Here is a 14,509-nt window from a genome sequence, read left to right on the forward strand (position 1 = left end):
GAGGGTTGGGATGGGAGAAAAGTGCAACAATGAATGAATGGAAATCCAAAATCTCTGTAAATTTTCATTGAAATGATAATAATTTTTTTAGAAAAAAAGAAAACTACTACCTAACTTGGGAGGGACTGGAAAGCATTGTGCTAAGTGAACTAACTCAGTCCCATAAAGACAAATACTACATAACATCATTATTGTAGAAATAAAACGATAAGTAGTAAAGTGTGCATGAGGATCCAAGCAGGGGAGGGGAAGACAAGAGGGGTGAGGATGGGCGGGGCCTAATCATAGGGTCACACAATTTGATAGGTAGAGGGAAGGGTAAGTAAAGGAAATGGGAAAGATCCAGTGTGAAATACACGAACTTTGTAAGTAAACCAATATAAAAAAATTTATTAAAATAAAAAAGTCAATTCAAATGTCATTTCTCCCATGACACTTGCCTGCATCCTGTGGGAAATGCATCTCCTCTCCCTGGGTGTCACCCGGCATCATGAGGCCTCTAGGACCCCAGCACCTCAGTTATTGGTGTTCCATGAGGACATGCCCCTTCTGCTAGCTCCTTGATAACCACTCTCTTCCACAGGCCTTAATAAAGAGGGGTTTTCTGAATTCATACTGAACACTCCATGAAATCTAGATGAAGAAAATGTTACCAAACAGGAGGAAATGCCATTTGTTTTCTGTCAGGACACAAGGACGTGCTTTGATTAAAACACTATCTCCCACACCTGGAGGCGTTCTGGGAAAAGCCAGGACATCTCCTGGTCAGAACAAAGGAGTTATTAGGCAATGAAGGGCAAGTCTGGCTCATTTTATGAACCCAGACAGAGCACAGACAACCAGTGTGAATGAAAAGCAAAGACAAGCAGACTAGGCAGGGTCCTTGAAAGGTCATCTCTTTCATCCTCCTGTCTCAACTAAGTAAGATGTTTACACATCTTTCAAACACTGCTTTTTTTAAAAAAAAGTATGCATCCTTCATGAAAAGTGATCCTACCCCCTCCTTAGGAGTTGCTGTTCTTGGGTCCTAGAGAGCAGATTTCAATTTATGGTGACGCCCCTGTGACAAAGCAGAACTGTCCTATTGGGTTTTCTTGGCAAAAATCTTTATGGAAGTGGATCACAAGGTCTTTCTCTCTTGAAATGGCTGAATAGGTTCCAGCTCGCAATCTTTCAATTTGTAAGCCAGTGCTTAATCATTTGTGTCACCAAGACTCCTTTCCTGGAGGGCAGATGCTATTTGATCTCAGAAAATCAGTAATCCCAATGCTGCGGCCAGTGCCAGGCTGAGACAAATACATGTGACTCAGCTGAGGAGGAGAGACAATCTCTTCTGCTGGATCTTGGATCTGGCACTCTGGTAGCCACCTTGTGACCCAGAATGAACCTAGCTTGGAAACAAAGCTGATATACTGATGATGGCAGAATGGAAAGATGAAATTAAGGAGCTCTGGTTCCTTAATGACAAAGCTGACTGCTGAATTATCCAACCCTGGAGCTGTCCTATCTCTGGGCTTCTTGATAAGTGAGATAAAAGATGAATATTTGGAAAAAAAAGATGAATATTTGGCTTCAATCAATTCTTTAGCTGGGTTTATGTTATTTATGTTAAAGGCACCTTCCCTTTTACTTAAGATAAAACATTTTTCAGTCACTTGCCAAGGATTCTGTGTTTCTGTGAAAACAATACCATTAGCCTCTCCTTTCAAAGTGTTATTGATCAATAAAAATATATGTTCTACTCCATAATCAAGGAACTGATAAGGGAGGATAAGTATTGCACTGCTAACTGAAAGGCTGGGAGTTCAAATCCACCAAACAGAAGCTCTGGAAACATGCTCTGGAGGAGAAAGACGTTCTCGTTAAAACTACTTACTGTAGATGGAGGGTGACTAGGAGTTAGAATTGACTCAAGGGTGGTGAATTTGGGTTTTGATGTACTTACTGGCACAATGATTTCCTCTAAAGTGCTGAGCTGTTAACTGAAAGGTCAGCAATTTGAATCCTAGGGAGCTCTGGTGACCTAGTGGCAAGTAGTTGTGCTGCAATCCCAAAGGTGAGTGGTTTGAAGCCACCATCTGCTCTGCAGAAGAAGGATGGGCAATCTCCTCCTGTGTGATTAATTGCCTCTGAAAACCCACCAGAGGATCAGCTATGGGTTGTTTCTGACTCTACCATACACAACAACAGGGCTCTGCAGAAGACCAGATAATCTGCTCCCATGAAAGATTACAAGCCTACGAAACACAGTGGGCCAGCTCTACTCTGCCATATTGCTGGGTACAGTAGAGTCATAGCGGACCCAGAGCTGACTGAAGGGTTTTTCAGAGGCAGTAAACAGCACATCAGCAGAGAACTGCCAGAAGTCCAGGCTGGGTTTAGAAGGGGTTGTGGTACTAGGGATATTGTAGCTGATGTTAGATGGATCTTAGCTGAAAGCAGGGAATACCAGAGGAATATCTATCTGTGTTTCATTGACTATGCAAAGGCATTTGACTGTGTGGATCATAACAAACTATGGCTGACTCTGAGAAGAATGGGAATCCCAGAACACTTGATCGTGCTAATGCGAAACCTATACTTGGACCAGGAGGCAGTCGTCAGAACAGAGCAAGGGAACACTGCATGGTTCAAAATTGGGAAGGGCGTACGCCAGGGACGCATCCTATCTTCATACCTTTTCAACCTATATGCAGAACAGATTATCTGGGAGGCTGGGCTCTATGAGGAGAAATGTGGGGTCAAGATTGGAGGACGATTTATCAACAATCTGCGTTATGCAGATGACACAACCCTGGTTGCTGAAAATGAAGAGGACCTGAAGCACTTGCCACAGAAGGTCAAGGACTGCAGCCTACAATATGGATTGAGACTCAAAGTCAAGAAGACAAAGATTCTCACCACTGGCCCAATTGGCAGCATCAGGATGGCTGGTGAAGAGATTGAGATTGCACACAGCTTTAGTTTGCTTGGCTCCACAGTCAACAGTCTTGGCACCAGCAGCCAGGAAATTAAAAGGCGCATTGCCATGGGAACGTCTGCTGTTAGGGACCTCTCCAAAGTACTGAAGAGCAATGGTGTCTCTCTGGAGACTAAGGTACGTCTGATACAGGCCATGGTCTTCACAATCACTTCTTATGCATCAGAGAGTTGGACAATAACCAAGGAGGATAGAAGGAGAATTGAGGCCTTTGAGCTGTGGTGCTGGAGAAGAGTATTGAGAATACCATGGACTGCTAGGAAAACAAAGAGATTTGTCCTGGAAAGGGTTAAACAGGGTGGCTCCTTGGAGGCAAGGATTCTGAGGCTCTGTCTAACATATTTTGGACATGTTGTGAGGAGAAACCGGTCCTTGGAGAAGGACATCATGCTTGGGAGGGTGGAGAGACAGCGCAGGAGGGGAAGGCCCTCTATGAGGTGGACTGATTCAGTGACTGGGATAATCGGTATGGAAGTGTCAGAGACAGTGCGATTGGCACAGGACAGAGCAGAGTTTAGGGCTGTTGTACATAGGGGCGCTATGAGTCGTAAGCGACTCGACGGCACATAACAACAACAACAACAACAACAAATTGCATGGGAGAAGACTGTCCATCCTTCTCCTGCTGAGTAACCAGCAGATTCGAACCACATGCCTTTGGGATTACAGCACAACATCTTACCACTATAAGATTGCTGTAAATTTGAATAGCCTTGATGGTACACATTTTATTTAATTTTTAATACGTATGAATGTAATAAACTCAGTGGAGAGGCTCATCAACAGAATGGAGAGAAAGAATCCAAGAGTTTTCTGACAAAAGAACCCTGGTGGTGCCATGTTTAAAGTACTGAGCTGTTAATTACAAGGTCGGTCAGCAGTTAGAACTGACTAGCTGCTTTGTTGTTTTGCAGTCAGCTTCCTTAAAGATTTATAGCCTTAAAAACTCTGTGAGGCAGCTCTGCTCTGTGCTACAGGGTCACTATCAGTCAGGACTGATTGCACAGCAATGGGTTTAGGTTTACTGACAAAAGTATCAAAGCAATCAATCCAATGATGGAAAGATGACTTTTTTCAGCAAGTGGTGCTGGAGAAATTGAACATCCATTGGCAAAAGAAAAGTCTCTCAGCCTAAGACTCACAGCTCACACACCAATTACCTCAAATAGCGCATTAACTTAAATATAAAATGAATGGTTTTAAAAAAACAGGAGAAAATGGACAGAGTCTAGGGTTAGACAAAGAGTTCTCACACTTAACACCAAGAGCATAATTCACAATATGAAAACCATCAGCAAACTGAACTTCTTCAGAACTAAACACTTTTGCTCTGAGAAAGTCTCTTTAGGAAGATGAAGAGACTTGTTACTGAGTAGTTGTGGTGGTGATATAGCATAGAGTCGAACTGAGCCACAGCTGACCTTCCAGAGGGTTTTCAGAGATAGTTAATTGTACGGGAGGAGATTGCCCATCCTTCTCCTACAGAGCAGCTGATGGATTAAAACTGTGAGCCTTCATGATTGCAGCACGGCTTCTTGCCACTAGGCCACAAACCACCTATCTGATAAAACACTCGTCTCTAGAATATAAAAAGGATATTTAAAACTCAACAACATGAAAACAAATAATCCAAGTATGATATGGACAAAAGATCTGTGAAGCCATTTCACTGAAGAAGCTATGCAGAAGGTAAAAAAGCACACAAAAGGAGGTCTAATGGCTTTGGTCAACAGGAAAATGTAAATCAAAACCACAGTCAAGTACCACTACAAATCTCTATGCAAGAAAACAGAAACACTAAACACTAGTGAAAGATGTGGAGAACTGGATCCAAAATATATTTCTGGTAGAATATGAAATGAAACAAACATCCTTATAAAAAATAATTTGGCAGATTCTTTAAAAACTGAACATGTAACTACCACACAACCCATCGACTGCACTCCAGGGCATTATTCTAGAGCAATGAAGACATATTCACACAAAAACCTGTATATAAATATTTATAGAAGCCTAATTTAGAATTACCAAAAAAACTGGAAACAAGCTACATTCACTTCAATAAGTGAGTGGATAAATAAACTACAGAATGTTCACACTGAGGAATACTATTCAGCAATAAAAAGAAATGATCTACTGACAAAAGTGACAACAATGTCTACACAATTATGCTAAATAGAGTCAAACTCAAAAGATTACATCATATAGATTATATCACCACGTGCACATATTGGATATATGTAGTACCCAATTTACAACATATTCAATTTATGAAGAACTGACAACTCTTTCTTCTTCTCAAGACTATTTTTAATTTTTTATATACTATTATTAGTATTATATACTACATAACATGTAGCAGTGCTTAATTTGTAGATGTTATTATTTTCACACCAACTCCCAAAGAAAAATTACAGATCAGATTTAAGAAGATATTGATAATAAATGGCAATCATAATAAAAATGTGAAAAAAGAAAAAAGTAGTTTCTCAATTTTTCTCAGAACCAACTTACCATAGAACCCTAAGAATGTAACCTCTTTATGAAGTAGAGAGCGCTGATGGTCTGGTGGCAAGGAGCTTTGCTGCCAACCCAAAGGTACAAGGTTCAAATCTACCAGGTGCTCCACAAGAGAAAAAGGCCAGTCTCATCTTGTGTGAGTTACAGTCCCTGAAAACCTGCTAGAGGCTCAGCTATGAGCCGGTTCTGACTTGATGGCACACAACAACAACAACCTGTACCTGATTCTGTTTATACAACACTCTCAAAATGACAGAATTCAAAAAACAGAGAGGAGATTACGGAATGTCTAAGTTGAGAAGAAGATGAAGGCAAGAAGTACTAAAAGAGATATGGATCTAAAAGGGCAATACTAAAAGAGCATGCTTGTAACTGTGCAAAAGTTTCATAACTTGACAATCAACGTAAATACCCTGTGATACTGTACTACAGTTTACAATGTTATCCCTGGAGGAAACCTGATTAACCTTTGGGTTAGCAGCACAACTCCACATGGACAAGGACACTAGGACTCCCTTTAGAAAAAAATGTATTCTTCCAAATTTCAAATAATGCTATTCTTAAAAATATTTTTATGATATCACAGGCTCTAAGGTTAAAGCAAAAATGCTTTGTAGGGGAAATGATTTTTCCTTACGTAAAAATCAACTCCAAGTCGATTGTCAATTTAAATGTGAAAACTCAAAACCATGAGAGAACATCTGTTATGACCCTGGCACTGGGAGGAAAGGAAAAAAAAAAAAGATTAAGCACAACACAAAGAATCTTCTCCATAAAGTTAAAAAAAAAAAAATTAGAAAATCAGACTATATAAAAAGTTCACAGAGGATGGGTAATCTCCTGTGTGATTTACTGTCTCTGCAAACCTGCTGGAGAGTCAGATATGAGTTGGTTCTGACTTGACGGCACACAACATATTTGCACCATTAAGAGATTATATGATGTCCCACAAAGGAGAAGATATTAATTATGCATATATGATAAAAGGATGTCTAGAATATATAATGAATTAGGTAAAACAAGCAAAAAAGCTTAAATAAAAAATGTTAGGTCAGAAAAAGATCTAGAGAGAAAAATAGTTAAATCTGAATAAAGTTTATAATTTGTTAATAGTTTTATGCTGCTGTTGGATGCTTTTGTATTGATTCCAGTTCACAGTGATCCCAAGTAACAAAGCAGAACTGCCCCAGAGGGTTTTCTAAGCATATTCTATTTTTCCCTCCTCCTTTTATCTAAGCATACTCTTTACAGAAGCACATCAACAGGTCTTTCTCTCAGGGAGCCTGTCCTAGTTACCTCGCACCACTGTAGCAGATAGCACAAATGAATAGCTTTAACAAACGGAAATTTATTATTTTATAGCTTTGAAAGTTAAAGTGCAAATTCTAGGGCGCTGGCTCTAGGGGAAGGCTTTCTCTTTCAGTTCTGCAAGGAGGTCCACGTTTCCTTCAGCATCTCTACATCCAGAATTCCTTAGAGATCTCATATCTGGTCTTCCCTGTGTCCAGGGCAAAAGGACATGCCTTGCTACTGGTTCTTCTGTTTTGGTGATGTTGGGATTCCCCCACTCTCCTCCCTTCGTTCTCCATGTATTGCTCAGTAAGACAAAAGGTAATGTAGGCCACACTCTAGAGGAATATCTTCACATCAAACCTCAAGGCTATAATAGGATGAAGAGAGTACGTCCCATCATAATCCTTTTACAATTGCTTTGTTTATCAGATCATGGGGGATCATTACAAAACTTCCACATTATAGCATTACATACATGTATTTTGAGGGGGACACAATTCAGTCCATGACAGAATTTCCTGTGCAGGTGTGAACTACCAATCTTTCAATTAAGTACTTAACCATTGTGCTACCATGACTCCTAATAAAATCACATAGCTATTTATGTACTATCATGCCAGAACCAATTCATAGCTGACCCTCTGGTGGGTTTCAGAGGCAGTAAATTATGTAGAAGGAGACTGCCTATCTTTCTTCCAAGGAGCAGCTGTGGATTCAAGCTTTGTGCCTCTGGGTTGACAGTGTAGTTCCTTACCTCTAGACCATCAGAGCTCTCTAATAATATTAGTCTAACATTAACTTCTCCGTAGTGGCAAATGTATAGTAGTTATATAAGATATATAATCATTGGGGGAAATTACATTGAAGGGTATACAAGAACTGTACAATTTTGCAACTTTTCTACAAATCTAAAATATTTAAAAATAAAAATCTTACTTAAAACCGAAAAAGACAGTTAAACATCAGATGAGACTTCAATAGGCATGTAAGATAATACTCAAATGGTCAAAAAGCATATTAAAAGGGCCAGCCTCATTATTCACCAAGGAACTGGAAATGAAATCCCACTAGGCAATACTACAATACACTCAGCAGAATGTCATCTGATTTTCTAAAATGAAAATGACAAAGAAAAAAAAACCAAGTCACAAGTACTAAGAAATATAGAACAACTGGAATTCTTATACACTGATGTTAGGAGTGTTCATTATACAGTGACTTTGGAAAATAGTTTGGAAGTATATACCAAAGGTGATAGAAGCTCTAGTGGCCTAGTGGGTATAGGGACTTGTACTGTCAACCCGAAGACAAAAGGTTCAAATCCACCAGCTGCTCCTTGGGAGAAAAATCTTCCTGTGCCATTATATCCTCTGAAAACCTGCTATGAGCCAGGAGCAGCTATACTCCAGTTCTTACTCAACAACAATGAACAATAACACCAAAGGCAAACATATGCATTCCCCATGACCTAGCAACTTCATTCCTAGTTAGTTATCCAAAAGAAATGCATACGTACATTCTCTACACAAAGACCCAAATTTTCATTGCAGCTTTTTTTCCCCATACACTTTGTTGTTTGTTATGTGCCGTCGAATCACTTGTGACTCATAGCGACCCTATGTACAAGAGCCCTAAACCCTGCTCTACCCTGTGTTAACTTTATTGTCTCTCACACACCTATCCTCATTACTCCAGTTACTGAATTGATCCATCTCCTCGAGGGTCTTCCTCTCTTGCGCTGTCTCTCCACCATCTGAAACATGATGTCCCTCCCCAAGGACCAGTCTCTCCTTGTAACGTGTCTAAAGTAAGTCAGACGAAGCTTCAGAATTCTTGCCTTCAAGGAGCACCCTCTCCAGGATGAACCTGTTTGTTCTCCTAGTTCAATACTCTTCTCCAGCACCACAGCTCAAAAGCATCAATTCTCTTTATATCATCGCTTGTCATTGTCCAGCTATCTGATGCATAGCAAGCATTTGCAAAGACTATGGCCTGGATCAGGTGCACCTTAATCTCCAACCTGATGTCGCTGCTTTTCAATACTCTGGAGAGGTCCCTGACAACGGACTTTCCCAATGCAATTCATCTCTTGATTTCATGGCTGCTGGTATCAAGCGTGTTGATTGTGGAGCCAAGTAAACTAAAACTGTTAACAATCTCAATCTCTTCACTATCCATACTGATGCTGCCAATTGGCCCAATGATGAGAATCTTTGTTTTCTTGTTGTTGAGCTTCAATCCATATTGAAGGCTACAGTCAAATGGTAGAACGTATTCAATTGGTCATCAACAGCAGAATGAATAAGTAGTGATATATTCATATAATGGAACATTGTACAGCAATGAAAAAGAATTACATGCAACAGTGATTAAATGTACAACAAAAGAATTGAGTTACCAAATTATGTTATATGATTCCACTTACATAAAAATAAAAACTATAAATATTTTGAAAGTTAGGATAGTGGCTACCTTGAAGTACCTTGAAGTGGGAGGTAGGTAGTAGCCAGAAAGGGACCTGAGGAGGCCTCTTCAGTCTAAAGACTTATTTCTTGATCTAGGTTCTGGTTACAGAAATGTGTCATTATTTTTGTTGTTATGTGCCTTCAAGTCTACTATGACTCACAGCAACCCTCTGAACAGACATGAACCTTGCCCTGACCTGTACCATCCTCCACATCTCTGATATGCTTAAGGCCATTGTCACAGTCACTGTATCAGTCTGTCTCATTGCGTGTTGTCCTCTCTTTCTGTCCCTCCACATTTCCTAGCATGCTATCTTTTTCCAAGAACTGGCTCTTCTATCTTTTTCCAAGAACTGGCTCTTCCTGACAACATGCCCAAAGTATGTGAGACAGAGTTTAACCATTCTTGCCTTTAAGAACCAATCTGGTTATAGTTCCTCCAAAACCAACTTGTTTGTTCTTTTGTCAGTCTATGGGATATTTAATAGTCTTCTTCAAGATCACAATTTAAAGGTATCAATTCTTCTTCTACATTCTGTCCAACTTTCAGAGGCAAATGTGTCATAAAAATTTGTAAAAGATATGACTGTACATTTCTCATATATACACTCCTCTATATGCATGTTTGTTTGGGTTTTTTTTTTTTCAATAAAATGCTTAAACAATTTGGGGACTTTCCCTAGTATGACATTAAAGTATCTCACTACCTAGTATATCATTGTCACACAAATTCTTAATGCTCAAAAGTACCCCACATGGAAACTACATTCTAATTATCCCAAATATTTTCTATCTAACTGTAGGAAAGTATATGCATCCCAATCTCCATTTCCGTTAACATGTCTTCCAATGCAATACACAGTCGTCTTAGGCAACAGGCTCAACTGAGGAATGCTGAAATAGGCCCACAGAAGAGGGATGTTTGAGCTGAGCCTTGATGGCTGAGTGGGAATTTTCAAAGAAGGCAAAGAAGGTAGGGCACTACAGGAGAGAACATGTGGGCCTACGGTAGGTAAAAACTGCATATTAGGGGAGCTCTGGTGGCCTAGTGGTAAGGAGCTGCAACTACAATCCCACAGGCGCACGGTTCAAATCCACCAGATGCTCTGCTGGGGAAGGAGGGACAATCTCCTCCTGTACCAGTCAGATCTGATTTGATGGTACATGCACAGAAAAGTAATAAAATAAATTAAAAAAAACCCCAACAACTGCATATTGTGTTGGAAGATTATATCTTGCAGATAAGAAAAAGGGGGAGGAAAACAAGAAAAAATAAGGAGCAAAGATTAAGCAGGGAAACTCTAGAAGATTTGTTGTTGTTAGGTGCCGTCGAGTTAAGTACAACTCATAGCAACCCTACGCACCAAAGATCTGAACCCTGTTCTATCCTGTGCCATCCTCACACTTCCTGACACACAAGAGCCCATTGCAGCAGTCACCGTGTCAGTCCACCTGGTTGAGGGTCTTCTTCTCCTTCACCGACCTTCCACCCTTTCCACCATCAAGTCCCCCTCCAAGGAATAGACCCTCCTAGCAACATACCTAAAGTAGGTGAGACGAAGTCTCATCATTCCTGCCTCCAAAGAGCACTCTGGCTGCACCCTCTCCAAGACATATCTGTTTGTTCTCTTGGGATCCATGGATGTTCAGTGCTCTTCTCCAGCATCATAGCTCAAAGTGTCATTTCTTTTTCTTCATCCTTATTTATTGTCCAGTTCTCAGATGCATAGCAAGTAATCAGAAAGACTATAGCCTGAATCAGACACACTTTAGTTCTCAAACTGGTATTCTTACTCCTCAATAATTTGGAGAGGTCCCTAAGTGCAGATTTTCCCAGTGCAGTATGTCTCTTTGTTTCCTGACTACTGGTATCAAGTGTGTTAATTGTGGATCCAAGTAAGATGAAGCTGTTAACAGTGTCAATCTCCTCTCTATTCGTCATGATGCTGCCTATCAATATACCAGGCATTAGTGAGATGAGATGAGATGGATCAGGTTTGGCACTTTGAATCATATAATCATATGGTATAATATTCTGGGAATGAAAAACAGAAGAATGATCTTGCATTCATGGTAAAAAAAGTCAATTTCCAGTTCTATCCGGAAATACAATGTTGTAAGTGATAATATCCATATGCAGACAAGTAAGACCTGCTAATACTAATATTATCCAAATATACGCTTCTACATCTAGAGCCAAAGAGGGAAGAAATTGAGAATTTTTACCAAATTTTGCAGTTCAAGATTGACCAAATATGCAATCATGATGCATTAATGATAACTGGTGACTGGAATGCAAAAGTCAGAAACAGTAAAGAAGGAATAATAGTTGGAAAATATGGGCTTGGTGATAGAAATGAGGCTGGAAATAGAATGACTGAATTTTGTATTTATAATGATTTATTCATGGCAAATACATTTTTTAAGGTTTTATCTTTAATGAAAAATCTACAATATTATTTACACGTGGATAAGAAAAGACCGTTGGACCCCCAGCTTCTGTTGGGATGGGCCACAGGGGCTCCTGTTAAATCAGAGCTGCCTGTGGATGGTTCCAAGGTGAGAATCCATATCAGGTGAGGAGCAGCTCCCACCTCGTCTGCCGCCCAGCAGGCCGGGGCCTTCAGATAAGATCTGCAACGTTCATGGGCATCTCAACGATCTGGGTGGAGTAGTACTGCTCAATGTCTCGAGGATGTGGATGTCTTAGTTCTTCACGAAGTTAATGGCCACACCCTTTCGGCCATATCGCCCAGAACGCCCAATTCTGTGTATGTACAGCTCTCTGTTGTTGGGATGGTCATAGTTGATAATGAGGGAGACTTGAGGGACGTCCAGCCCCCGGGCCCAGACATCTGTGGAGATGAGCACTCGGCTGGCCCCAGATCTGAACTCCTTCATAATGGACTCTCGCTCCTTCTGGGGCATGTCGCCGTGCATCGAGGAGACAGTTAAGTTGGCTTCTCGCATCTTCTCCGTCAGTCAGTCAACCTTCCTCTTGGTGTTGCAGAAGATGACCGCCTGCGTGATGGTCAGCGTGTCCTACAGGTCACACAGAATGTCGAACTTCCACTCTTCTCGTTCCACAGCCATGAAGAACTGCTTGATGCCTTCCAGGGTCAGTTCATCACGTTTCACCAAGCTGCAAATGGGGTCGGTCATGAACTTGTTGGTCATCTCCAGGATCTCGTGGGGCAGCGTGGCACTGATGAGCACCACCTGTGTGGTCGGAGGCAAGTACCTGTACACGTCATAGATCTGTTTTTTGAAACCTTTGTTGAGCATATCATCGGCCTCATCCAAGACCAGCACCTTGATGGTTCGTATCCTCAGGCTCCGGAGTCGGATCATGTCAAAGATGCGGCCAGGTGTGCCAGCGACGACATGCTGCCCGTAGTCCAGCTTCCTGATGTCCTCCCCCACGTTGGTGCCCCGATGCAGGCGTGGCACTGGACGTTCATATAGTCGCCAAGACCAAGCAGGCCCTTCTGAATCTGCAAAGCTAACTCTCTCATGGGAGCCAGGATCAGAGCTTGGGTTTCCCGGACCTGAATATCCAGACACTAGAGGACGGAAATACTGAAAGTTGCCGTCTTGCCGGTACCGGACTGAGACTGAGCAATGACATCCCCCCCTTTAATTATCTGCTTGATGGCTCGCTGCTGAATTTCTGAGGGCTTTTCAAAACTGTAGGCGTAGATGCCGCACAGCAGGTCCTCCTGCAGGCCCATGGTGTCAAACGTGGGCGTGATGTCCACCTCCTCGCTGGTCTCGAACTCCACCTTGGTCATGTCCTCTTCCTTGAGCAGCCGCTTCCGTGCAGACCCCAAGGTCACCATCGTGGCCGTGGCCGCCATGATCGCTGACCAGAGCGAGCTCGCCCACAGCGGAAGTAGGGCTGGCCACTGGCGCTGCCATCAGGAAGTGACGTCCGGCAAATACATTTTTTAAAAGATACAAACGATGACTTTATACATGGATCTCACCTGATGGGCTGCATAGGAATCAGACTGACTACATTTGTGGAAGGAATAGTTGGAAAAGCTCAATGTTGGCAGTCAAAACTATGCCAGGAGGGAGCTCTGGCAGCCTAGTGGCAAGAAGCTGCATTGCAATCCCGAAGGCTCATAGTTCAAATCCACCTGATGCTATGCTGGAGGAGGGGCAATCTCCTCCAATACCAGTCTGATCCGATTTGACGGTATACACACAAAAGATAATTTTTTAAATTCATAAAATAATAAATGAAAATAATTTTTTAAAAACCCCACAAACTACGTATGCAAGTTCAAATTCAGGATGAAGAAAATTAAAATAAGTTCACAGGAACCAAGATATGATCTTGAATTAATTCCATCTGAATCAAGATCATTTTAGGAATAGGTTTGAGGCAATGAACACCAGTGATTGAAGACTAGAAGCTAGAAGATATGCAAGTGAATAATGGATGTAGAGTGGAGATGGCCACAATCTGAATCTACCAGTTGCTTCTCTGGAGAAAGATGAGCAATTTGCTCCCATGCAATTTACTGCCTCTGAAAACCTGCTGGAGGGCCAACTATGAGTTGGTTAAGACTCAATAATCACAACAATAGCTATATAAAAAGGCCTCATTAATTTGTTGTTGTTATGTGCCATCAAGTTGCCTGCAACTCATAGCAACCCTAAGTACAACAGCCCGGAGCCCTGCTCTATCCTGTGCCAATCTTACTGTCTCTGACACACCTACCCCTACTACCCCAGACACTGAATCAATCCATCTCATCGAGGGTGTTCCTCTATTGCAATGTCCCTCCATCCTCTCAAGCATGACGTCCCTCTCTGAGGACCGACCTGTCCCTCCTTGCAACATGTCCAAAGTATGTCAGACAAAGCTTCAGAATTCTTGCCTCCAAGGAGCAGCCCGGTTTTACCCTCTCTAGGATGAACCTGTTTGTTCTCCTAGAAGTTCATGATATATTCAATACTCTTCTCTAAGAGTAACACAGCTCAAAGGCATCAATTCTTCTATTATCCCTAGTCACTATCCAGCTTCCTGACACATAGAAAGTAGTTGTGGGATCCAAGATGGTGGCGGAGGTAGAGACAGCGTGGTGAGCTGCGGGAGCAGCAAACCACTTAAAGCAGGGCCATTATGACCTTCCACAGACTTCAGCTTATTGATAATTGAACACTTAAACAGTTGATGACTGGCCCTCAGTGAAGATTGAGGCTCAACAACAAGAATTCAAGGATTCCCAAGGAGAAATGG

At 41.6% G+C, this 14,509-nt stretch overlaps 1 protein-coding gene and 1 pseudogene across 2 annotated transcripts in view; both read right to left on the reverse strand.

The window, feature by feature from the left end:
* The window catches only part of TUFT1 (tuftelin 1), a 60,518-nt gene that overhangs the window by 29,264 nt on the left and 16,745 nt on the right, over positions 1 to 14,509 (reverse strand). The gene's annotated exons all lie outside the window — the stretch shown is intronic.
* LOC102847962 lies at positions 11,882 to 13,115 on the reverse strand (annotated as a pseudogene).

Source organism: Elephantulus edwardii, unplaced genomic scaffold (genome assembly GCF_000299155.1).
Source record: "Elephantulus edwardii isolate Elephantulus edwardi_28Jun2011 unplaced genomic scaffold, EleEdw1.0 scaffold00273, whole genome shotgun sequence".
NCBI lineage: Eukaryota > Metazoa > Chordata > Mammalia > Macroscelidea > Macroscelididae > Elephantulus > Elephantulus edwardii.